This window comes from Canis lupus, chromosome 20 (assembly GCF_011100685.1).
Source record: "Canis lupus familiaris isolate Mischka breed German Shepherd chromosome 20, alternate assembly UU_Cfam_GSD_1.0, whole genome shotgun sequence".
NCBI lineage: Eukaryota > Metazoa > Chordata > Mammalia > Carnivora > Canidae > Canis > Canis lupus.
In genome coordinates, this window is record NC_049241.1 from 7,302,075 (window position 1) to 7,327,506 (window position 25,432).

The window sequence follows — 25,432 nt, forward strand, 5'->3', positions numbered from 1 at the left end:
CCCTTTGTTTTCTGCCATGATCCTGTCAATGGGTCGGCCACTAGAATCAGCAGAAAGCTCAACACCAAAACAGATAGCCTGGAAAGAGACCGGTTCCTAATGACATGATTTCCAGGTCATACACCCCTGATGCCCAAGATTGGAAGCCATATGAACGGTGTCCTCTGGAGTTGCACAATGCTGCACCTCTGCCTCTGACTATACAGAGGGCCTTAGGGTCTGATATAGGTAGCATACAGCTGAGGAAGGGAAGAAAGGTGCCATAAACAGGATGGGAGCAATTAGTTAAATATGTGACAAGCAAGTTAAGTCACCTTTATCTCACACCCAAACTCAAATAGCTTAGAGAAGGACAATTTAATGTGAAATATGAAACCACTCAAATAATGACAACCAAAAACCTTGTTTTCCTAACATGAATAATGGGGATAACAGTCACTACCCTATAGCACTGGTATGAGGATTAAGAGAGATGATCCAAATTAGCACAGTGCCTTGGTGCTTCAGTAAAAGAAGATTGAGGGAAGGTGTGGCTGAGAAGTTTGCCCAAATCTAGCTACCCCAGAGGGATAAGGGGATGGGGGAATCAGCAGGAGGGAAGTGGTCCCAGGTCTCAATCTGGGGATTCCAGACAAACTGGTATCACAGAGACAGAAAGCCTCTCCTACCAACTAGAAGATGAATGGTCCGTGGAAGCAGGTCCCTCCAGCTGTGGGCACCAGGGAATAATAATTCACTGTGAGCACTCTGTCTGCAGCCATGGCAATTTTAGAGGTAGGAAGACACTGAAGCAGAGCTCACAGTCATTAGAGTCTCACCCTGGACTGAGCTCCCTTCATCCAGGGTCCAAGGTTGCAAAAACTTTACCTAGTGACCTAGGCTGGGCTCTCTCCACAGCACTCATGAAAGCTGGGGTTCATAGTCCCTGAACCTCTACCTGAGGCAGCCTGAGCTCTCACTGTTAGGAAGTTTCACTTTGGACAGAGCTGAAACCAGCTGTCTTCTTCACCTTTCTCTTTAGTTTCTACCCTCTGGATCCTCACTGGTGAGTTTACCAATATTCCATAAGAGTAACACCCAGCTTGCACAATCTCTTCTAGAGAACTGAAGAAGTGGGAACACTGCCCAACTCATTTCACGAGGCCAGCATAACCTTGATACCAAAGCCTGGCAAGTAAGCACCAGAAAGAAAAATCACCAGTGGATCTCCCTCATGAAAACATAATGTGAAAGTCCTCAACAACAGGGTGAGCAGAAAGAGTCCAGCAACAAATATACTACAGGATGACCCAAGTTGGGTTGATTCCAGAAGTGTAAAAGTCAGTGTGTTCACCATGTTAACAGATTGAAAAAGAAAAATCATGTAACTATCTGAGCAGATAAAGAAAAAACATGTCCATTTATAACAAAAGAAAAGAAGAAAAGAAAGAAAAAAAAAACCCAAACACACATGGCAAAATGGGATTAGAAAGGAACTTCCTTTATCTACCAAGACTCTAGACTAAACATACCTAACTGTCAAATGTGGACAGCTACTCCATAAGAACTACAAAAGGCAAGATGCCCACTGTCCCCGAAGTCTTAGGGCTGTCAGGCAAGTTAAAACAAAAAAAGAAGAAAAGAAAGAAAGAAAAGAAAAGAAAAGAAAAGAAAAGAAAAGAAAAGAAAAGAAAAGAAAAGAAGAAAAGAAAAGAAAAACTGAAAGGGTTGAAAAAAAAGAAAAATATTCTACAATTCTATTAACATTGTTTCCAAAAGAATCTACAAATACATTTTTTTAATTAGTAAGAGAGCTTAGCAAGATTTCTAGATACAAAATCAATATACAAAACGAGAACACATTTTTCCAAAATGTAACCAAGAAAACATTAACTTAAAAATACGCATATGCATATATATAATTTATAATAGAATGCAAAATATCAAATAACTAGGAATATATCTAACAAAAGAGGTGTAAGACCACCAAGGGAAAATTAGGACACTATACCATGAGAAACTAAAGATATCTGAAATGATGAAGAGAGATACCATGTTCATGGAAGACTAAATACTACACCTTCCAGCCCCCATTGGGGGCAACAGAGGGCTCAGTCATATTAAGCAGCAGATCAGAGCAAACTGTCATGTATTCTACTTCCTGTTGCTTCTGGACATCCCACGAACCCCTCTGAACCTGTTTCCTCATCTGTAAAACAGAAGTAGTCATTCTGTCTAGTTGTTGGGGGGGGGGGTGTCAATGGACATGAAAGCACTCTGTAGAGTACTGTATAAATACAGGGATCCTTATAGCCTGTATTATTGCCTCTTGTTGGTCTGAGTGTGAGGAAAAAGTTCTCCATAGACTCTGCTCAACAACTTATCATCAAAGGCATTGCGGAGTATTTATTCTGTGCGTAGCATTTCCTCATTCAGTACTCAAGCAACCCACAAGGTGGGTGCTATATTAACTCCATTTTACAGATGAGAAGGCTGAGGCTTGATCAAGCAACTTGTCATTCATATATCCAATTCTTCATTCACTGGATATTCACGAACCCCTTCTATGCACTAGGAGCTGTGAATATCGTGGTGAATTAAGATAGGCATGGACCCCGCTCGATCAAAACTGATAGTTTAGCTGGGAAGATGGCCAATAGTCATGCTACAACTAATGAACTGGAAGAACCAAGATTCAAACTCTAACTGAACTCAAGCCAGAGTCTACACTTTTAGCTACTCCCTGAAGGTGTCTTCCTCAACCTCCTCTACTCCATTCTCTGTTGTGATGTAGTGATTTCTAACATCCATTCTGCTGGCAGAGTAAAATTCCAAAGGGCCTTGCCATGCAAGCTGCTACACAAATTGAGAGCTGTCAGCTTCGATCCCAGCCCACGTGATCCTCGTGCATTATCACTGGAGAATTAGAGCCGGGAAGATAAATGCATAAAAGAGAAGAGGCACCCTGGAACCGCTCCCCCCCCCCCCAACGGCATCAGCAGTATTGTTCCCAACGAGTGTGTGCCTGAGTCCTCTGTCACCATTAATGGCAGAAGTGAGTCACTTATAAATAAGATACGGGAGCTTTATTATAATTACATCCTGAGATTCAGAAATGCTCAGCATCACTGTGAAAGGGAGGGCAGCAGGTGACTGGGGCTTGAATGATCCTCTGCCAGGTACATCTTTCAGATAAAACGTCTTGGATCAGGAGCAATTACAACTAATGCTCAGCCTGAATGCTAATGAGAATTACTTACAATTGCATGTAATTCTTTGCCATTTATACTATCTACTTTTTCCCTTCTTTTCTCTGCTTTTCCATCTTGCCATTGATCCTTGGAACCAGACACTGGGAAATATGATTAGTGGCCATTTTGCAGATGAAAAGACTGGCCCAAGGTCACTCAGCTCAAAGCGCTGGGGTTGTAACCCTGAGCTTTTTTTTTTTTTTCTTCTTAACCTCACCATCCTGTCTTAAAGGGACATTTTCAGAACTCTGGATATGTCCACTCACTTGAAAGGTGCACAAAATATCTCAAGTTAGTAGGACAATCTGAAAGGCAGCTCGAGTGGTGTGTTGGGGCCTTTGCCTTGGTGAGGGCAGGGCACCTTATGAAATAAATTTCTTTTTTTAAAAAAAGATTTTATTTATTTATTCATGACAGACACAGAGAGAAGGAGAGGCAGAGACACAGGCAGAGGAAGAAGCAGGCTCCATGCAGGGAGCCTGATGTGGGACTCGATGCCGGGACCCCCAGGATCACACCCTGGGCCAAAGGCAGATGCTCAACCACTGAGCCACCCAGGGATTCCCTGAAATGAATTTCAAACCTACCCTCTGCCATCCTACAACCACCAAGAGGCCCATGCTTGGAACTGAGAAATGATCATGAAGAGAGAACCTAGCTGAAAGATAGAAAGAATCCTTTTCTTACCCATAGAAAGGTCAGAAAACTATCCCAAACCCAGTGCCCATGAAACCAAGCCAAAGTACAGAGTTCAAGCTACAGTGTGAAGGAATGTGGTTCAGCATAACAATGATAACTGTGGTGATGCTCAGCATTTGCTGAGCACCTAGCAGGATGCCAGAAGTTTCACTAAGTCTGCCCCCTAGATAGCAGGTGTTAGGCTATTTAAAGCTTGTAACTACACTTAAGACTTCTGGGACACACACTTATGTCTCCCACTCGACAGATGAGAAAGCCAGAGGCTTGCACTGGTGAGGCAGCTTGCAGAAGGCAGAGCCAAGAAGCAAATTTGGTCCTGTTGGACCTTAATAGTAACCACCATGACAACTAATGTTTAAATAGCACTTTTACGTATTACATGCATCATTTAAAGCCTTCATGCATATAAACACAATTCTTTCAGCAACCTAGTGAGGAAGGTTCTATGAATCTTCCTATTCTAGAAATGAGGGAACTGAGGAACAGAGAGGCATAGCAACTGGCCCAAGGCCACAGAGTTCATAAAGAGCATTGGAATTTGAACCCGTTCCAGAATCCACACTTTTGCTCTCTTTGCTATCCCTCCTCTGTGTTATCGAAAGGCCACTCCATTTCCACCAGGCACAACTCAGCTGTGAAAAGGAAAATGCAAACATGGAATTCTGAGAGAGTGCAGAGGCAGGAAGTTCCAATACAAGTTCTTCCTCCCTTGGACATTCAGCTGAGAGCCAGGAGGAACCAACCACTCCCAGCTCAGGACTGCCCAATCTCCTCAGGGCTGCAGGCTCCTTTGCCGGCAGCTCAAGTCTCCACCCAGCTCTGAAATCATGGACAGGGAGTGCTGGGCCATCTCTTGCCTTGGAAAGATTCTGCATCACACTTGAAAATGGTGCCAGGCTTTCTCTCTTCTGTCCACAGACTCTCTCCAGGGGAAATACCTCTTGATAAAGCCAGGCAGCCTCAGACAGCCTTGGGCTCATATAAGGGCCTAGCAAGCCCTCAATCGTATTAGCATATTTACCTGGGGTTTTCAGGGATTCCTGTGAATGATAACCCATTCAGCAGGAGGCCTCCTGCAGGACACCCATCAGAGAAAAGGGAGAGTGGTGCACAGGCATCAAAGACCCTATTCTTTATTTCTGCTGCTGCCAGCTACAAGCAGGAGGGACCTAAGGTCCCATCTGCAGCCTGAGTTTCACTGATAACCTGGAAGGAATCAAGTAAGATTTGTGTTCCATTCTCAACCTTCCTGAGCCTCACCAGAGTATAGGTTCAATGAGGCTAGTAGTAACAGCGCCTATCTTGTAAGGTTGCTGTGAGACCTAAATGGGATAATGCATAATGACACTATGATCAGTCCTCTATCTCTCCCTCTCCTGGTGCATGCTGGTCCCTGGCTGCCAAGAATGGGAATATGTCAGACCCCCAACTCCTCTCTTTTCACGTTCTGGAGATACCCTCCATCTGTGCTCCACTCACAAGGGCCTACGCCCCCCCCCCCCCCCCCCCCACACACACACACACACATCAAGGAATGAGCTACCTCAGCATCTTCCAGCCAGGCTCACATAGTACAACAAGCACTGGTCCCCTCATGTCAGATTCCAAGGCTGAGGTGGGAGCCCCCTGCCGGAGAACAGTGACCCTGCCTGGAGCATCTCTGCACTACCAGCTGCCAGGCTGAGCGGACACTCAGGGATGAAGGGATTGGTGGTAGTGGTGGTGGTGGGGGGGGGGGGGGGCGGTGTTCTTCTTGTGGGACAGGGGGAGTGGGGTAGGAGATGGGTTATCACCCGGAGACAAAAAGTGGCTTCCATAAAGAACTGCTGCGCTCAGCCCCTGCTCCCGAATTCCTTGGCTCCTTCCAGAAAAATCTAGAGCAACTTCCAGAATTTGGTTCCCTCTCACTCTTGCCCTCAAAGAGCAGCCCTGGTGCCCTTCGGGCACCAAAATCCAGACCCTGGCAGTAATGGCCACCCACTGTTCCAAAGGCTCCTCCGAGGGGTGCAAGGAGGAGGTGGTCCGTCCCTCCTGGGCTTGCAGCCTAGACGCAGGGCTTGATGCTTCCCATCCCGGACCCCTGGTGACGCTGAACCTCGGGCTTGCCCGCGTGCGCTCAAGTGCTTAGGGTCGGGCCATCTGGGGCTCGAAAACCCGGCTCTCTCCTTGACTTGGCTGCCTTCCTGCGCACAACTTTCCTTCCCTAAGTCTCAGTTTCGTCTCCTGTAAAACGGGCGCAGCAATACCTGGTTGCTGGCGTGGCCGGGAGAATCCCAAGAGGTAATGGATGCCCAGCGCCCGGCACAGATAACGCGCCCATCGGATGGGCTGGGGCTGCGGGCAGCATCAAACTCAGGGGCGGCTCTGAAAGCTGGGGGCCCGTCCTCGCCGCCCCACGGCCCGAAGGCAGAAGCTCGGGGCGCGCACCCCGGCGAGCCGGGGAAGCCACAGGTGTCTGCGCGCCGCAACCCGGGGGATCCGGGAGGTGCCGGGCAGCGAGCCGCGCGGCGGGACCCGCCCCGAGCCGCCGCGGAGCCCGAGCCCGAGCCGAGCCCGAGCCCGAGCCCGAGCCCGCCCGCCCCGCGCCGGCCGCCCCGGGGGCCCCGCCGCTCCGCAGGGCCGCCCAGACCCCACGGGCCGGCGCCCAGCCTCGCCCGCCGCCGCGGCCCCGCGTCCGCCCCGGCCGAGCCCTGCCCGCGCCCCGCTCTGACTCACCGCGCCGGCTCCGGGGAAAGTTTGGAGGCGCGGAGGCCGGGCTGCTCGGGGCTCGGCGCTCGGCGCTCGGCGGCCGGGCGGGGGCGGGGGGCGGGGCGGGGGCGGGGGCGCCGGGGGAGGAGCGGCGCCGAGGGGGGCCCGCCGGGAAGGGGGGCGGGGACCCGGGCCCGCCGGCTGCAGCGCCCCCGCCTCCCGCTCGCCGCTCCGGGGCCGCCCCACGCCGGGAGGGGGCGCGAGAGGGCGCGACACGCTCTCGCCTCGGGCTCCTCGAGCCTGGACACACGCAGAAGGGACAGGCGGTCAGAACCGAGAGAGAGAGAGAAGAGGGGTCCGAGCCCACGCTCACCTGCGAGTGGGCGACGGAAATAGGTCAGTCCAGATAGAGAAGGCGAGGTCGAAAGTCCGAGGGGGTGATGTCTGGCAGAGCCACCCGCAGACGGTGAGGCCCCACCTCCACGCACCCCGGGAGCGCCCGATATACCAACAGACGGACAGAGCCAGCCAGAGAAGCACCAAGACTGCCGGATAGGGACCCTGCCCGAGAGGTTTCCTGGGGAACTGGAGAGACCTCCAAGGTCTGGAACGCCAGCCCCCCTCCCCCATTTCTCCGTAGCCCCCTCCAGGTGAGCTCACGTTCCAAATGACAAGGTGTTTCCATTAGCAGCCTGCGCCAGATTGAATCTAGCCGTGTGGCCCGGGGAGGTTGCCTGGGTGAGGGTAGGGGGGTGGTTCTTCCGCAGGTCCCCGGGAGCCTCCGCCCCTGCCTCTGGCAGCCTGAGAATCCTTACAGGCTGCCTTCAGTTCCAAAGCCAGGCAAGAGAGGCAAAGAGTTCTTTGCTCAGTGTGAGGAAAACTCCATCTGAACCTCATAGCAGTTGTGACTTCAGATCTTATCTCCAGGCTTCAGAAAGAGACACTCAAGTTCAGAGGGCAAGAAAGGTATTGAGGAGGAAAGAACCCTGTGTTGAGGGTGTGTGGGGGGGAGTATGGGTTTGGGGCATGGTGGGGCTTTTAGCTTCCTTTGGGTAGAAGGTAAATTCCACTGAGTCGTTGTGGGGTCACATGGAGCTAGTCTGAGGCTCAGCCTCACAAGATACGCATGGGATGTTGTATCTTTCTGGCCTTTCCGCCTCAATGTGCAAAATGAGGGTAATGAAAACAGCTGTCATGGTGCCCTGTACTCGTCTAAGTGCTACAGGTGTTTATTCACTTAATCCTCACGACACCCTGAGTAAGTGGGAACTATTGTTATTCCTGTTTCACAGAGGAGAAAACTGAGGTCCAGAGAGGTTAAATAACTTGCTCAAGGTCACACAGCTAGTATAGAGGAGGACTGAGTATCCACCCAACCTTGTAGCAACCTGGCTACAAGGTGCAAGATCATCTTGACTGCGCTGTAATCTTCATCTCACTGCAGCTGCTGGAAAGTCCCATGAGGTCTTTTACATAAAGGACTTAGCAAGTCCTCAAGTGGTGGCTCATAGACTGCGGAGCCTTTCTTCAAGGTGGGGATTAAAGGGCTGATGATGATGCCCAGAGATAGGAGACTTTGGGTTCAAGATAGCCAACAAGCCATGTTACTGACTTTCACGAATCCAAGAGGCAAGGGATTCCCCTTGTTTGTTCCTCTGACCAGACCTCTGTTGATTAGCCTACCCCCCAACTGGGACTCACTCTGCATCCACAGTGATCCCCCATCCATTGCCTGGTGATTCTCCAGGGCCTCCGTATTTTATACTTTACCAGATGGATGCCATTTTGGAATTGAGCTAGCCCTTGGGGGAGCGACTGTTATATACTCTAAGGGAAATGCAGTCTACCCCCTATAGCTGTGGGGCTGATGGGAGCAAGAGGTTGGGTGGGGGCGCTTAGAAATGGCTGGGTCCACTGCCATCCCGTCTCATTTCTGCAGTTCCTCATAAAGCTTGATTATTTGGAATCCCTCTCCAAGGTTTTACTTCCTGGGCTGGTTTTAGGCCTGCTAAGCGCATAGTGGTCACCATTTTTAGAAACTTCAGAATTTTAGAAACAGCATGTCAGACATTATTTGAAGCCCCTGGGGAGCACAGTATGTGTTGCTTTGTTGTATAGTTTGGAACTGACATATCATAACATAGGCCACATCCTGGTTGTGTGGGATGGAGGTGGGTAACCAACTTACTAATAACATACAGGCAGCAGGAGAAAAATAACAGTAAGCCCTTTGTCATATTTACCATGTGCCAGGCTCTAAGAGCATTAGACATAATGCACTACACCTGCTCCACACAACAATCCTGCCAGCAAGATACTATTAATTTCCTATTTCACAGATGGGAAGAGTGAGGCGCAAATTGGGGAAGAGACCGGTTCAGAGTCTGTCTAGTAAGTCATTCCAAGATCAGACTAGGTTAGGAAGCAGTTGAACCAGGCCTGGAACCTGGCTTGGCCTGGCTTCACAAGCTTGCCCCTACCTCCGTGCTTTGTGCTTTGTGGAAGGAAGGTAGGAAAGGGGGACTGTCTGAGCCCCTGAGCAGAGATTAGAGGTACAGATTAAGAAGCGGTAGATGAAAAAATCTGCTCTACCACTTGTGAGTTCAGGGCTTACTTTGCTTCTCTGATCTTCAACGACCTCATCCGTTAAATGAGAGTGATAACATCTGCATCATATCCAGGATTTTAATGATGATTCTTTTGGTTGCAGGGCACATAAACCCAATTATAACCAGGTTCAGCCAAAAAGAGTTCTGAACTGAAAAGTTTTGGATTCAGACCATAGTGCATGCCAGGAGCTCAACAGAAGTCGTCATGAATCTCTCTCCCTTTGTGTCTTGACTCTGTTTTATTAGCAGGCGGGGTCTTTCTGCAGGGAAGCAGAAATGGCCAATTAAGCAAACTCAAGACAAAGAGATCACTTCCCAATACTTCCAGCAAAAATCCCAGGGTTGATCTCCATTGGCCTGGATTGGGTCACATGTCCAGGCTGAACCCATTACAACTGCTCTGATTGGCTAAGCCTGAGTTACATGCCTATGGCAAGTGTCAGAGAGTGGGGTCAGCCCCTCCTAACTGACAGGGACTAGGAGTACTGGAGGGGATGGGTCCCTAAAAGAAAGTCAGGGTGCTATTAACAGAATAATGGGGCATTGGTGCTAGACAGGCCCAGATGTCCAGTTACTAAGGAGCATTGTTAGGATTAATACGCTCATGTGTGTAAAGTGCTTGGCTGTGGTGGGTGCTCAGACCCTGAGATCTCTCTCGTGGGAAACATGTTTCATGGCTTGCCAAATCCAGACCAACTGCTTCCTTGGTCACATGGAGAGGGGAATGGACCAGGTGACCCAGCTGACCAGTCACAGAGCCCAGTCATAGTACCCATGCCCTGGGGCACTTGGGTGGCTCAATGGTTGAGTGTCTTCCTTCAGCTCAAGTCATGATCCTGGGGTCATGGGATGGAGTTCTGCATCGGGCTCCCCGCAGGGAGCCTGCTTCTCCCTATGCCTCTGTCTCTGCTTCTCTCTGTGTGTCTCTCATGAATAAATAAATTAAATCTTTTTTAAAAATTAAAAAAAAAATCCATGTCCCTTGAACTGAAACAAATTCTAGTTAAAGTCTCAGCTGAGAAATTTTAGGTCTGTCACTAATCAAAGGAGTATTCTTTGCATTAGCACAGGGGACACTGGAAATCACAAAGTCCTTAAGACCCAGAGGAAACGAATACTACTTATGTTGGACTCCCAGACTGAGCAAAAAGCAATGGACTGGTAGACATAGGCAGAGTGCTCAGTCCAACTCCCCACCCAGCACTCAGCCATTTCCTCTGGGGACTCTGTACTCTGGGTGCTGAGAATTCCAAGTGGTTATGTTTCAGACAGCTGCCCAAAGAAGGCAAGATGGCCCTTCTCTTATTTTATTTCCTGCTCCGTTTGTGAGAACAGATGTTCATCTTTCAGGGCCAAAGTAGGCCAAGTGGCAAGCATGTTATGTGGAATTATTAAAACTGCCCCTTCAACTTGGCCCTGATGCAGTTTCAAAGTTTTTGGCCTTGGGCAGTTAGTGACTTCTCCACTCTAAATTTAGTTAGATTGGCATGCTGTGAAGCTTATGCATTTAAAGGAAGGTGAGCAAGAATGGCAAATATCAACCTGGAATAAGACCTGCCCCTTTCTTGCCCACTTAAGTAAAGTGAGTAGGCTTGGAGTGAACACTGCTGGTGGAAGCGTGAATTGATACAGCCTTCCTGGAGGGCAATTTGGAACCAAATATTGAAGGCTTTAAATATATTCAGCCTATTATTCCACACTCTAACAGTTTTTCCTGAGAAAATAATAATGAATATCACCAGGATATACATAAAGATGTTCATTCGAGGATTGCATGTAAGAGGAAAAGATTGAAAATAATCCAAATGTCTAACTATAGGACTGTTAAGATCATATTAGACATTATGGAAGTATGTGAAAATGGTTTATGACATGAATGTTAAGTTAAAAGGGCAAGTTACAGAAGACTAGGTATGTGTGAACTCATTTTGTGAAAAAAATAAAATATACCTATTTATGTATAAAAAACTTAACAGTGGTTATATAAGGCATAGTGGGAAGGAGAGAATAGATGCTTTTGGTTTTAACTTATCTATATTTCCCAATATTTCTTTAGTAAATTTGTATTACTTTGGTAATTAGGAATAATGTCCAATAATTGTTATAAAAGGATGTGTTTGGTTTCCTTTTAGAAAAGCACTTTCATTTATTAAAAGATCACAAATCAGAAGTGAGATTAATTAGTCCTATCTCCCTTTCTCTCTCCTCTCTTCTCTTCTCTCTCTCTCTCTCTCTCTCTCTCTCTCTCTCGCTAGGATGTGTGAGAGGAATGGGAGCTTATGGCTGGGAGTAGTAACAACAGCTGCAGACCAGGGCAATCCAAGAAGGTTGTACCAGGAGGCTCTATCCATTTGCTGTGTGACCCTGAGCAAGTCACTCAGCATCTCTGGGCCTCAGTTGCCACATTGTTAAAATGAAGTGTTTGGTTATATTATCTCTGGAGTTCTTTCCAAGGCCAAAACTCTATGTATAAAAAATGTCTGTGAGCTCCAGTGAATCTTCATATATGCTCCCAGAGAACATGTATGGCCTAGAAATGGGCTCAGCATAAATTACTTTTGCCTCTCCAGCCCTGTACGACTGCCGAAAACCCTGCTCAGCTTTACTGTTTCTCAGCTTCTGTCTCTCCACCTAGTTACTTAGGAATTGGCAGATTCCGGGGGAAAGCACATGGAATGCTGGGCTCCCCTCCATGTGTTTCTCTTCACTCTGGGATCTTGATCCTTCAGGTGTTGGCTTCCTGGAGAGCTCTTTGATGCCTTTAGCAGATTTTTATGTTCTTTTTTAACAGCTCTCCCAGCCGGATTTTCTTTTTTTTTTTTTTTTCCAGCCGGATTTTCCAGTTGTATATTGAGAGGATTGTTCTCTGCAAGCTAGTTTGTCTTGAGCAGAAGTTCAGTCATACGTTATTTAAGTGAAAATGGCTGGTTATAAAATGTATGCACAGTGGGATCCTATTCATATGCAAAACATGTCTATGTGTTTATGCAGAAGAAATAGTGAAAATGGAAGCTACATACAACCTCTATCTCTGGCTGGGTTTTCACTTTTTAATATTTAGCTGTATTTTTCAAATTTTATACAGTGGACTCTAATTATCCCTAAACTGGGATTAACTTTTGAAGTCATTTATATCCATTTTAAAAATAAGGAAACTGAGGTTAAGAACACGTAAATTCATTTCAATCAATTTTTGGAGGCTTGCTGTGAGCAGAGATCTGTGCTATGGGCCCCTGGGGCATCTAAAGAAAGGTAACACTTAGTCACTTATTCCTTCATCTCAAGTGTCTCCAAATGTGCTTGACTTTGGGATGTGAGGATGAAGATGACAAGAATCTGCCCTCAAGATATTCTATCTGTGGAGAAAAACATCCAAATAAAATATCCCAGTTATAGTGTGGATAAATGCTACAGTAATGATGTGGCAAAGACTGCCTCTTAATAATCATTCTTTCAATATCCAACTAAAAGATTGGATTTCCCAGCCTCCCTTGCAGCAAGGTGTAGTCATGTGACTAAATCTTGGCTAATGAGATGTAAGGGTAAATGTTTTGGGAATTACTGGGAAATCTTTTTATTTTTTTTATTTTTATTTTATTTTTCCATATTCTCCAGCCCCAGCAGAAAGCATGGGCCATGGCTTTCAGTATTTTTATTTACTATATCTGCCCACTTTGAAAAAGAATTTGCAGTGACATACAGTGAAGAGCCAGACACAATCAAAGCATACCACGAAGGTAAAAAAAAATGCACCAGACAATCCAGAAACAAGACAGTGTTACTGTTGAAAAATGAATTTTGCTTTGGGTTTCCTGATGGCCAAGGCAAAAAGGGAAATACGATGGGATCTCAGTTTTTGTTACATGTTAAAATGGCACGGATGATCGTTCATGTGTTTGTGTTTTGCAAACACGCTTTTTAATGCAGTTTCCAAGTGCATGTGTGTGTAAGTGTGGGTGTGATGGAAGACCAAAGGGAAGGAGGACACCTGGCATTCATTGTGTGTGTGGGTGTGTGAAGGGTGAGAGCACTGTGCTCTAGTGAGCATTCAGTAAATAGCAGGGGAAGGTGTGGGTTTCCAAGTGTGAGCTTTGCAGATGGCTGCCTGGGAGCCCATCTTCTCTCTATGATTTACTGGCCTTGGGTGATGTCCCACCTCTGACTGTAGGATTTCTTCCTCCTCCTCCTCCTCCTCCTCCTCCTCCTCCTCCTCCTCCTCCTCCTCCTCCTCCTCCTCCTCCCTTCTTCTTCAGATTTTATTTATTTATTCATGAGAGATACAGAGAGAGAGAGACAGAGACACAGGCAGAGGGAGAAGCAGGCTCCATGCAGGGAGCCTGATGTGGGACCCCGAGATCACGACCTGAGCAGACACTCAATGGCTGTGCCACCCAGGTGGCCCTGACTCTAGGATTTCTGAGCCGTAGAATAAGTAGAATAACGAGTGACGGCACTCAGCTCCTAGGACCCCGAGAAGTTGCAGTGAGGCGACAGTGTGTTTGAAACACTTAGTGCCATGCCTCATCCAGAGTGCGTGCTCAGGGCACACAGAGCCCTGTGCTCTTGGCGTTTGTTTGGAAGGCATTTAGGACCATTGGGTCCCCTGTAAAAGGGCCCCGTCAGTCTTGGGCAACTGCAACATCTAAATGCAAGTTAAAGTCGACACAAGCTTGTTTGTGAGCCAGGCCCACTGTTCATTCAACCCAATTGTGGAAAATAAAGCAGTTGGTCATGTCTGGAAAACATGTGTTAAAATAAAGGTGTGCTTGTTGGGGACATTTGACATGTTGAGTGCAAGCCCTCTGGCGGCAGACGCGGGCACGGGGCAGTGGGGCCCCAGCGGCTCAGGTCGTTTCCCGGGTGGACCTTGCAGGTGGATTTCCGGGGCTGTCCGGAGAAGCTGATCAGACTCCGGAACCTGTAGGGCGAAGTGGAGTGGACGGGGGCCTGGAGTGACAAGTAAGCTCTGTCTCCCTGTCCTCACCTCCCCTGGTGGAAAGACATCTCGCAAAGCATGGTCCTCATGTGGCTGATGGCACAGCCAGTGTGGCAATGCTTTCTGTGCACAGCCTGTTCTGGAAGGAGTATTGCATGGCTGTGGCTGAGAAAAGCAAAGCAGCACCACGTAGCTGGAGCCTTTGCTTCTGGGTCTCTGCTCAGCATGTGCAGATTTGGCAGCTCAGTCACTGAAAGGTTTGCCTGTGTGGGAAATCTTTTTAAAAGGATCAAGCAAATGCTCCTTTCCTTTTTTCTACCATTTGGGATGTAGATGCAATGGCTGGAACTTTAGCAGCAATTTTGACCTGTAATGTCACCTTAGGAAGGGAGCCCCATACTCAGATGATGGAGCAAATAAAACAGCTTCAGTCACTGAAACCATAGAGCTGCTGTATCAGCCCTGGGTTGTCTACCTCCATATTTCTTTTACATGAAAGAGAAACTTATTTTGCTTATCACTCCATTATTTTGAAGTTTCTCTTTCATACAGATAAACCCAATCCTAATTTACACAATTCCTAAAAGTAAAGTGCTATGGGAACAGAGGAGGGAAGGGAGGGAGGAATGAATATTTCTACTCTTGAGCATCAAGGAAGTCAGAGGAGGTATCAAGTGTGTGAAGAGTTCACCAGTGGAATGGGCAGAAGTTGAGAAGTTAGAGGGTTTCAGGCGGAGTGGATCATGCAGGGAGCATGAGCACACAGCTGGAAATGGACATTGGAATGGGCTGGAGATGGGCACATGTGTGTTGGAATCAAGCAACCTGGACTCAAATCTTATCACAATCTTTAGCAAGTCACTTCATTGCTTTATGCCTCAGTTTCTCCATCTGTAATATGAAGATAATAGTAGTATTAACCTCATTGGGTTGTAGTGAGGATAACATGAGTTAATAAATGAAAAATGCTTAGAGCACTACTTGGCAATGGTGAGTGCTCAGTAAATGTTGGCTGTCATATGCCCATCTGTAAAATGAGGTAATCATAGTCTGACCTCAGCTCCCATGGCCCCAGGGGCATAGAAAACTCTGTTAGGCATTTAAGATTCTTCTGCTCAGCCACATGGCCATTTTTCTGCCAGAGTTTGCTTTAGGAGAAGAGCATGGGTTTTTCTACATTCAATCTCTTTGAAGTTATGTGGGGAATCTGGGACCTTTCTCCAAGCTCTGTAGCTCTTTCTCCAAGCTCCGGGCCCTATCCAGTGAAGGGGCAAGTTCAAGTGTGCCTTTCCTCAGGAGTTTGTACCATCTACCTCCCCCTTTGCTGCTGCTCCAGCTGTCTCTCCTACCCTTGTCTCTGTCAACCTTTTAAAAGGAAAAAGTAAGTAAAATCCAGTTTATTCAGGAATAGTAGAGGAATTGCAACTCGAGACAAGCAAAGGAATCATAAGTGAGTCCCCAGAACAAATGAAGAGAGTGTTCTTTATAGAGGAAGAAAGGGAGTTGGGTGAGGTTGTTTTGAACAAAATTCATTGGAAGAAAAATGAGTTTGAAGTGGTGGCAGCCTCTCATTGGCTGCAGATGAGGGCAGCTTGTCTTTGCCAGCCCAAGGGAAAACTTCCTTCTTCCTGCTGCACTATGCAAGCTGCAACCATGGCTTCCCTACTCCAATTCTGAGTTAGGTTTCCTTAACACATTTTTACATCTGGAAACTCTTGCCTAGTTTCAGAGAAGTGGAGCCTTGCCCCTAAATACGCTGCATTTCCCTTTATTAATCATGTCATCAGTACACAAGAATCTTTTCCTGTTGCTCCTGAGATCCTAGAGTTTTGAAACTCAAAAGCCAGGAAAAGAGTTTGGTTTCTTTCTTTTTTTTTTTTTTTCCTGCACAGCCAGAAAAAGAAAGTAGCCTTGAGATAGCAGCTTAAGATAAGACTTCTGGGTAACAGAAATTAGCAAAAATGGAAAACAACTCAATGAGCTTCCTCCACGCCCCAATCAGAATAGCTGAAATAAAAGTGAGTGACAACATCAAGTATTGGCCAGAATGTGGAGCCCCTGGAACTCTCATACATGCCTGGTGGAGATGCAAAATGGTACAGGCACTTTAGAAAACTGCTTGGCAGCTTTAATAAACATAGATCTGCCTATGATCCAGAAATTCCACTCCTAGGTATATCTTTGGGGGAAATGAAAACATGTCCACAAAATCTGTACATAAATCATAACAGATTTATTCCTAATAGTCCAAACTGGAAACAACCTAAATATCCACTCAAACAGGAGTTTGAATAAACAAATTCATAGTACAGGATACTATATAGCAATAAAAGTAGATGAACTACTTACTGCTGCCCACAACAACACAGAAGAAAAAAAAATCATTATTTTGAATAAGAGAAACCAGTGCATAAAAAGTGAATATTGTACAATTCTACTTATATGTAGTTCAATAACTTGCAGGACTAATCTACAGTCTTAGAAGTGGTTACCTCTAGGAGAGGGGTGGGGAATGGGACTGTTAGTGACTTAGAAGAGGCACTAGAAGCAGGTGCCAGAAAAATTCTATACTTTGATCTTTGGGATGGTGACACAGGTATGTAGAGATAGGTAAAAATTTTTAACATTTGTGCATTTTACCATGTGTAAATCAGTTCTAAAAATCTCATTTTAATTAAAAAACAGAGGTTAATATTTCAAAAATAACATGCCACTCTTGGTGCTATGAAGAGGTAAACACATAGCACTCTGTGAGAGCCCAGGAGGGGTATTAACCACACCATGTGTGGGATGGGTGTGTGGAGGGAGGGGTGGGTCCCTAAGGAAGACTTCCTGGAGGAAATGATAGCTCAACTAAACTTCAAAGGACTTGAACTGAAAGTCAAGCAAAAGATGTCGCTATGGGCATTCCAGGCAAAAGGAGCAGCATGCCAAAGGACGGGATGAGTCACAAGAGGACTTAAGTGGGGTGGTGTGGGGGTGGGGAGATGAGACTGCAGATGAAAGCAGCAGCAGTCAGATCTGACAGAGCCTCATAAGCTGAAGAGGAGCTCAAAGTGGGGGCCTGAACAGTTGTGGTCAGACCTGGACTTTAGAAAACCTCCCTCAGGAGGAAGGGAGGTCAGTGGTATATAGAGGGAGTTGCAATAATCCAAGAGATGGGGATGTGTGGTCTGAGCTAGGGCAGGGGAAAAAGAGTTTGGGGTTGAGAGAAGAGCTTCCAGGACACTGAGGAGGTAGACCTTGGCAACTGTAATAGTGGGGGGAAGTTAAGGAGACTGTCAGGATCTCGTCTTTCATGTCGTAGTGGAGCCAACTGCTGAGAAAAAGATCAGAGGAGGTAACATCTGTAAGTGTTGTAGTGGTTAGCCAGATGCTTTGCCTGTGCAGCCCCTGCTGGCCCCTTTCCCTTGTGACAGAACCTTGTCTTTGGGACTGAGAAGTTACTCCTTCCTAACCTCAGGCCAAGTACCTAAAGTGGAGGTGATTCCACTTCCCAGCTTGTAGGACATGTGGCCCTGGCCAATCAGCAAGTTCCAGCTCTCTGGTGGAATGCAGTGATTGGTTCAGGGATTGACACGTGGCCCAGATTGCTCCAATAAGAGTTAGCCCTGGAAATTCTGCTGGAACTCTTGGCAAAAGAATCCTCTATTTACTTCTGGGGTTGCCTAGCTGGTGGAATGGAAGCCTGGAGCTGCCGATGGCTCTCTTTGTCAGTAAGAAGGGGAACGGCTGGGGGCACACGGAGGGCTCAGTGGTTGAGTGTCTGCCTTTGGTTCAGGTTGGGATCCCAGAGTCCTGGGATCCAGTCCCACATCAGGCTCCCCACAGGAAGCCTGCTTCTCCCTCTGCTTATGTCTCTGCTTCTGTGTGTGTGTGTGTGTGTGTGTGTGTGTGTGTATGTGTATCTCATGAACAAATAAATAAAATCGAGAGAGGGAGAGAGAGAGACTGCCTGAGAATAAAGCCAGCACTTGAGTAAACAGCTGAAAGAAAGAGAGCCCTATGCCTGATGATATTGCTTGGGCTTTTAGATCCAGCCATGCCTGAAGACTAACCTGTACTTTTCACTTTTGTGAGCCAATCACTTCTCTCCTTGGTGTAATTCTATTTGAGTTGGGCTTTTTGTCACTTTTAACTGAAAAAGTTCTGATGACCACAGGCTCCACTGAAAAGCTTTAGAGGTACAGAGCTTCTGTTAGGAGTGATGTAAAAGTTCTGGGAACGGATGCTGGTGATGGTTGCACAACATTGCGTATGTGCCTACTGCCACTGAATTGTACTCTCAAAAGTGATTAAAATGGTAAAATTTATGTTGTGTCTATTTTATCACAATAAAAAAGTTAATTAAAACTTTTGAAAGAATATGTTATGAGAGACAAGTGACCCATTCCCCACACAACAGGTAGAGGCCCCTTTGATGCACATTAAATAATCTTTATTAAAAATCATTCAGGGGCTTCCTATTCCACTTAAAATTCAGCTCACACACCTTCCCAAGGTCTACAAGTCTCCCTGTCATCTACCCTTGCACCTTTCTGTCTTCAAGTCCCACCCTCTTGCCTGGGCTCCCTACCCTCCAGCCACTGTAGTTTCCTTGCTGCAGGCAAACAGAGCAATCTTTTGTCTTGTCTTGGGGCCTCTGCACTTGATGGTCCTTCTAAGTGGGACAGTCATTTCCTCCCCCACTCCCACCCTGCCCCCGCCAATCCTTCCATGGTCACCTCACCATCATTCAATCTATACTCAGTTGCCGCCCTTTGGAGAAAACTTCCCTGAACACAGTAGTGCCCCCTGCCTATCATTTCACCCTTCATGTTCTCATGGCTATCTGCAATGGTCTTTTTCTTTGTTGGTTTGTGTTTATTGTTTCTCAGCCTACATTTGAATGTAGGAGGGCAGCGGGAGGGCAGGAACGTTGTTCCTCATGTTCCCAGCACTTAGACCAGTACATGGTCTGTAGTATGTGCTTAATAAATGGTACTAAGTGAACCATTTGCACAGGTGAGTTTCTTACAGACAATTCTGCAAGTCAGGAAGCTGAGCCCAGAGAGGGGAAGGGACTTATCAAAAGCATCCTACAAATCGATGTCAAAGACAGACCTAGACCCAGACTCCTGGTTCCACATTCAGTTCAGTTTCTGTAATTCCCCTCCACCACTTTTTGCCCAAAGAGTTGCAAGGCTGCAGTGATTTTCCCCTCTGATGCAAGTATCTCAGAACAGAAAGAACAGTGAACTAGAGACCAAGGGACTTGGGAGCTGGGTCTAGCTCTGCCATCCACACACCCTCCAGACTGGGTTTCCTTGAGGACAGAGGCATTGCTAGCATCTAGGGCACTCATAGTAGAGTAGGCACTTAGACAAGGTTTGCTGAATGAGTAAGTGATTGCTTGCATGAAGTAAATGGGTTTCAACAAAGGATGGTGGTTAAGACCTCAAAGTCTGAGCTAGATAGAATTGAATTCAAATCCTGGCTATGCCACTTTCTAGTTGTTGGACACCTGATCTCACATGAAGAATATACTTGGCATCATCTATGATAGTCTCCCAAGATGGGTCCTGATACCCCTTACCCCCTGGTATTTATGTTTGTGTGTAGCCCACATTAAATTAGGATGGGCCTGCATCAACCCATAGAATACCACAGGAGTGATAGTGTGTGACTTCTGAACCTAGATGATAAAAAATATTGCAGCTCTTCCTTGGACTCTTGTATGGTTCATTGGGTAAATCAGCTACCATATTGTAAGGACACTTAAGGAGTTCTGTGGAAAGAAGAACCAAGCCCCATCCCCAACCCCAACAGCCAGCACCAATTTGGGAACATATGAGCAAGCCACTTGGAACTGGATTATTTAGCCCAGTCAAGACTTCAGATGACTGAAGCCTCAGCTTCATGAGAGACCTTGGGATAGAACTGCCCATCTAAAGTACTTCTGCATTCTTCACCCACTAAAACCACAAGAGAAAATAGATGATTATTGATTGTTCAAGTCACTAAATGTTGAGGCAATTTGTTATACAGTATCAGGTAACTAATATATTTATTCATCTTTATCATTGACATATACTGAGAGCTTACCATGTGGTTTTTCATCAAGCCCTCCTAGTAATGCTATGAGATCGGTATTCTTATGCTTGTTTTATAGACAAGAGAACTGAGGTGGAGGGCAGTGAAATTTCTCCCTACAGAGCCCCTGAGCTGAAAAGCTTTATGGTCAGGCCTGAGAGTCAGAAAATCAGATACGTATGACCCAAGACAAATATGGCTCTAGGATCCCAGGAGGGAGAGAGGAATTTTGGATCTGGTTTCTGGTAGTTTTTCTCGTAGGTTGAGAGAACACTCCGAAAGCAGCAGACACACCCCCTGCCCTTGAGCACCTGATTAGTGGGCATCAGATGCTTATGAATAGTGTATGGTATTCTGTTGCTGAGAAACACACACACATTTACACAGTAATGATGAAAAATAATAACCCTTAATAAGAGTCTGGCACTTGGCATATATTAAGCTTCATACCTTCAGAATTCCATGGAATCCCACCTGTCAAGTAAGCTTGGTTTAATGGACTGAATGTGTCTTCCCTCTCCCAACCAAATTCATATGTTGAAGCCCTAGCCCCCAATATATGGTAGGTATTTGGAGGTGGGGCCTTGGGGAGGTAATTTGCATTAGATGAGGTCATGAGGGTGGGGTCTTATGACAGGAGTGCCTTATAAGAGAGCTCTCACCGACCATGCTGGCACCCTGATCTCAGACTTCTAGACTCTAGAACAGTGAGAAAATAAATTTATGTAGTCTAAGCCACCCAGTCCAGGGTATGTCACAGCAGCCTAAGCCGACTAAGACACATGGCAATGTACGTTTTACAGATGTGGACACTGAGACCCAGAAAAAGGTATAGGATTCTGAAGGGTCACACAGGCTTTAAGTGGCAGAGCTCAGATTAGAACCTGGCAATTGGGTGTCTTTACAAGTGCTAAGGGCTGATAGGGAGTTAGTAGGGTTCATCTAAGGGAGGTCTGGGAAGAGGTGAGCAGGGAGCAGGGTTCTGAAGTGGGGGGTGGCATAGTGCAGAGGATGGGGTGTGGTGGGCCTAGAGGGGCAGGGTGAGCCCCTGGGAGGCTCCTGGGAGGTGTGAAGGCAAAAAGGGAATATAGCCAGAATGGAAAGAATGAGGAAGTCTGGGTGTGTGGAAGAGGTTTGGCTGAAGGAATTTGGGTGTTGGGTGCAATTGCAGCAGAAGGGTTGTGCAGAGTGAGGGATGGTGGAGCTGGGGCCAAAGTCAACTACTGCGCCTAAAGCAGCTTATTTTGCTTCTTGGGTGGTTTTAGAATATTCACAATATTTTGCAACCATCACCACTGTCTACTATTACCCAAAAAAACAACTCCATATATCCCAATTCCCCCCTCCCCCGTTTCCTGGCAACACTAATCTACTTTTTATCTCCATAGATTTCCCTGTTCTACACTTTCATATGAATGGAATCCACTTTACCACATGTTGTCTGAGGTGACTGTCTTCTTTCAGTTAGCATAAGTTTATCTATGGCTTTCAGGATTTATCTATGTTGTAACATTACTTCACTCCTTTTTTATGGCTGAATAATTTTCCATTGTGTAGACATTCTACATGTTTCTGTATTGATTCATTAGTTGATGGACACTGGGTTGCTGCCTTTTTTTTGGCTGTTATGAATATTGCTGCTATGAACATTCTTGTACAAGTTTTTGTGTGAATATACGTTTTTTGTTCTCTTGTGTATACATCTGGTTATGGAATAGCTGCATCCTATGATAATTCTATGTTTAACTTTTGAGGAACCACCAAACTGCTTTCCAGAGGAGCTGTACTATTTTACCCTCCCATCCCCAGTGTTTGAGTTCCAAAGCCTCCACATCCTTGCCAGTACTTGTCTGGTGTTTTATATAGCCAACCCAGCGAGTGTGAAAGGGTATCTCATTGTGGCTTTGATTTGCTTTTCCCTAATGACTAATGATATTCTGCATCTTTTCATATGCTTATTAGCCACTTATATAACTTCTTTGGAAAAATGTCTATTCAGATCCTTTGTCCACTTTTTAGTTGTTTGCTTTTGTGAGACTTCTACATAGAATCTAGATACTAGACCCATATCAGATATATGATTTGCAAATATTTCCTCCCATTCTCTAGGGGTTCCCTTTTTCTTTCCTCCTGTTTTCTGATGAATAGGGCTCCTCTGGGACTGGTAGGGACCTTACCCCTGGTGCCAGAGCATGGAACACTCTCCCACCATGGAAACAAGTGGCTCCCCAGAGGTCTCACCCAAGAGGACATGCTAGTACCTCAGTATACCTTTACAGTGAGTGCCCTGCCTGCCAGGCACTCAGGGTGTAAGTCTGAAGACAACATGGTCCCTTCCCTCTTGGGCTCTCCATCTCCATGAACAATACCTACAATCACCCAGACTTTCAGGAGGGAAACTCCAGTGCCCCCTCAGACCACCAGCCAATTTCCCACTGTAGCCCTCATCTCCCTCCTGTCTCCTGCCCCCACATCCCAGTCCAGCCCCCTCCCCATTACCTGAAAGATTTCAATAGCTCGATAATTGCCCCTAGACATCCCAACTTGCTTCTTCCAGTCCATTTTCCCTTCCATCAGCGCAGGAGCAGAGTGACTTTTCTTAAGAAAGAATCCCATCATGAGTCTTCCCTCACCAACAACATCTACAGTCAAGAAAGAAGGCACTTGGTTTAGACGGCTTTCTCCACCCTCCTTCTTAACTCAGCAGATTGAACCTTCTCCCAATTTCCCAACTCACCCCACCTCCACACTGGGCCGAAATCACTCACTCTGACACAGGAAATAGTAAGGAGATGTCAGTGAGAAACTCCAAAATAGGTCATGGGCTGGACAGCAATAGGTCAGGGAAGAGCTGGGAGTTTGTGTGGGGGAGGGGAGAGGACTTCAATCATGCACCTGCAGCCACATGTTCAGACTTGGACGGGCAGGCCTGCTAGGTACTCAGCAGTCTCATCTGAGTCTCTGGGGTGTGTGAGAGCCTGAGTCAGCCCTAGGTGTTGGGAGGCAGGTTCCACTGCCACCTGGACCCTCCTAGGTTCCTCAAACCCAAGCACTGAGAAAGCCCTAAAGATATCGTGGCCCACCGCTCATCCGTGTGCCTCTACTAAAACCCCATTCTTCCTACCTCAAAACTGGAAATAATGGCACCCCCTGGGGCTGTTCTGGAGCTCAAAGAACACATGTGTCTGGAAGGCACATCTAGACTGTTGTGTTAACTTGTAGAACAGATGGGGAAACTGAGACTTAAAGAGACAAATTGGTAATTTTCAACCCTGGCTGTGGCTAAAGATCACTAGGAGAATTTGTTGAAAACAAGGATTTCTGGATCCTACTATGGCTTCTGATAGGGGTCCTGTTGTCTGTGTTTTTTAACAGGTGACTGCTGGGAACCAGGGGAACAGCCGACTGTGCTGGGGATACGTGGAAAGGTGTGGGAGGGTGCATTCTGCTTCTCTTCCCAGAATTCTTTTTTTTTTTATTTTTTTTAAGATTTTATTTACTTATTCATGAGAGACACACGAAGAAAGACAGAGACATAGGCAGAGGGAGAAGCAGGCTTCCTGCAGGGAGTCTGATGTGGGACTTGATCCCAGCACCCCAGGATCATGACCTGAGCTGAAAGCAGACACTCAACCACTGAGCCACCCAGGTGCCCTCTTCCCAGAATTGTGAGATGTGCCTCTGGCAAGAGGTCACTGAGGTCCCAGCGGTGTGTGGCTGGCCACCTTACTTTCCCAGACTGGAAGCCAGAAGCTGGCTTTCCTGCTGCCAAGCTGCTGAAAATATTTCTCCCTGCTGGATTTGGCTGCTAAAGATGTTCTGGGGAGAGAAGTCTCTGGCGGTACAACCCCTAATGAGCTGGGAAGGGGAGGTTTGGGGAGGGAAGCTCCCTCCATCCTATAGCGAAGAGAACTGAAACCAAATTTAAAAGGAAACAGATTTGTCTTGGGGCAGAGTGGGGACTGCAATGAGGAGGGGGTTGGCTAAGGCAGGCGCTTAAGCAGTCATCTCCTTGTCTGTCTCAGGCTCCTGGCACCTTTCTCGCTCCCTCCTTGACCTTTCCATCTAAATATGTTCTCTGGACAGGGTCTGAACCTCAAATGCACTTGTCTCAAATCCACACTCAAATGCAATTGTCTAATAATAGCAGTCTAAAACATGACTGTATTCCCTCTTTCTTTTATCTCTTTCCTTCCTTCCTCCCTCCCCTCACCTGTCCTTCCTTGGTCTGCTTTTTAATTTTGCCTCTGGTCTTCAGCTCATAATCTAAATTGCTTTCCCCAGGTCTTTATTTCTTCATTTATTATTTGTGTTTTCCATACATTTTTTTTTTGTGTGTGTTTTCCATACTTGCTCGGCAAAGCTACCACTCTGATCATGTCCACTCTCAGCCAATGCTGTGTCCACCCCCACACAGCTGCACTAAACAACCACTCTGCCTGGACTCACTTTAAAATTCGTGACCTTGAATGTCAAGAGAGCCCTTGGTACTGCGTGGCAATTAGGCTTTACCTACCTACCCATTGGTCTCCAGCTCTGTTAGACTACTGTTCCACTTCTCTGCTCCCCTAAATTCATAGTGCCTGCCCCCGCCCACACTCTCCACTGCCTCTTTACTGACAAAATTGAAGTGGTCTAAATGTCCACACACCGACCATGAGAGAACCCTTCCACCAGCGTCTCCACCCCCTGTACTCAGGCTTCCCACCTGCCGCCACAGGTGAACAGCCCATGAGCTCGACTACCTGTCTCTGTGCACTGGACCCCAGCCCCCTTCATCTGCTCTTTCTTCCCATACCATCATTTTTAATCTCTTCTGGATCATTCTCATCAGCATACAAATACGCCATTATTTCTCCCATCTTTAAAACAACAACAAAAATCTGGGCAGCTACGTGTAAAAGATTAAAACTGACCCACTTTCTCACACCATATGCAGAAATAAACTCAAAATAGCCTAAAGACTGGAATGTAACACCCGAAACCATAAAATTCCTAGAAGAAAACATAGACTGTAATTTCTTTGACATCCGTCTTAGCAACATTCTTTTGGATCTATCTTCTCACGCAAGGGAAGCAAAACCAAAAATAAACAAGTGGGACTATGCTCAATGAAATAAGTCAGACGGTGAAAGACAAATATGGTGTGATTTCACTTACATGCAGAATCTAAGAAACACAACAAACAAAACAAAACA

The 25,432-nt window shown here is 46.5% G+C and overlaps 1 protein-coding gene and 1 long non-coding RNA gene across 13 annotated transcripts in view; one reads left to right on the top strand and one right to left on the bottom strand.

The window, feature by feature from the left end:
• Positions 1-7,466, bottom strand: part of HRH1 (histamine receptor H1) — a 74,861-nt gene extending 67,395 nt beyond the window's left edge. For 2 of the 8 annotated variants that reach the window (XR_005374585.1, XR_005374586.1), the window contains exon 1: positions 6,991-7,464. The gene's annotated coding sequence lies outside the window, so the exon portion shown is untranslated. Of the gene's footprint in view, positions 1-6,175; positions 6,319-6,644; positions 6,722-6,990 lie in introns of those variants that run through there. The other 6 variants (XR_005374587.1, XR_005374583.1, XM_038565633.1 and 3 more) reach the window with 6 other exon arrangements.
• Positions 6,879-25,432, top strand: part of LOC102151123 — a 54,869-nt gene continuing 36,315 nt past the window's right edge. For 3 of the 5 annotated variants that reach the window (XR_005374595.1, XR_005374592.1, XR_005374593.1), the window contains exons 1-2: positions 17,830-17,878; positions 21,623-21,680. This is a non-coding gene — a long non-coding RNA (uncharacterized LOC102151123). Of the gene's footprint in view, positions 7,268-17,526; positions 17,879-21,622; positions 21,681-25,432 lie in introns of those variants that run through there. The other 2 variants (XR_005374596.1, XR_005374594.1) reach the window with 2 other exon arrangements.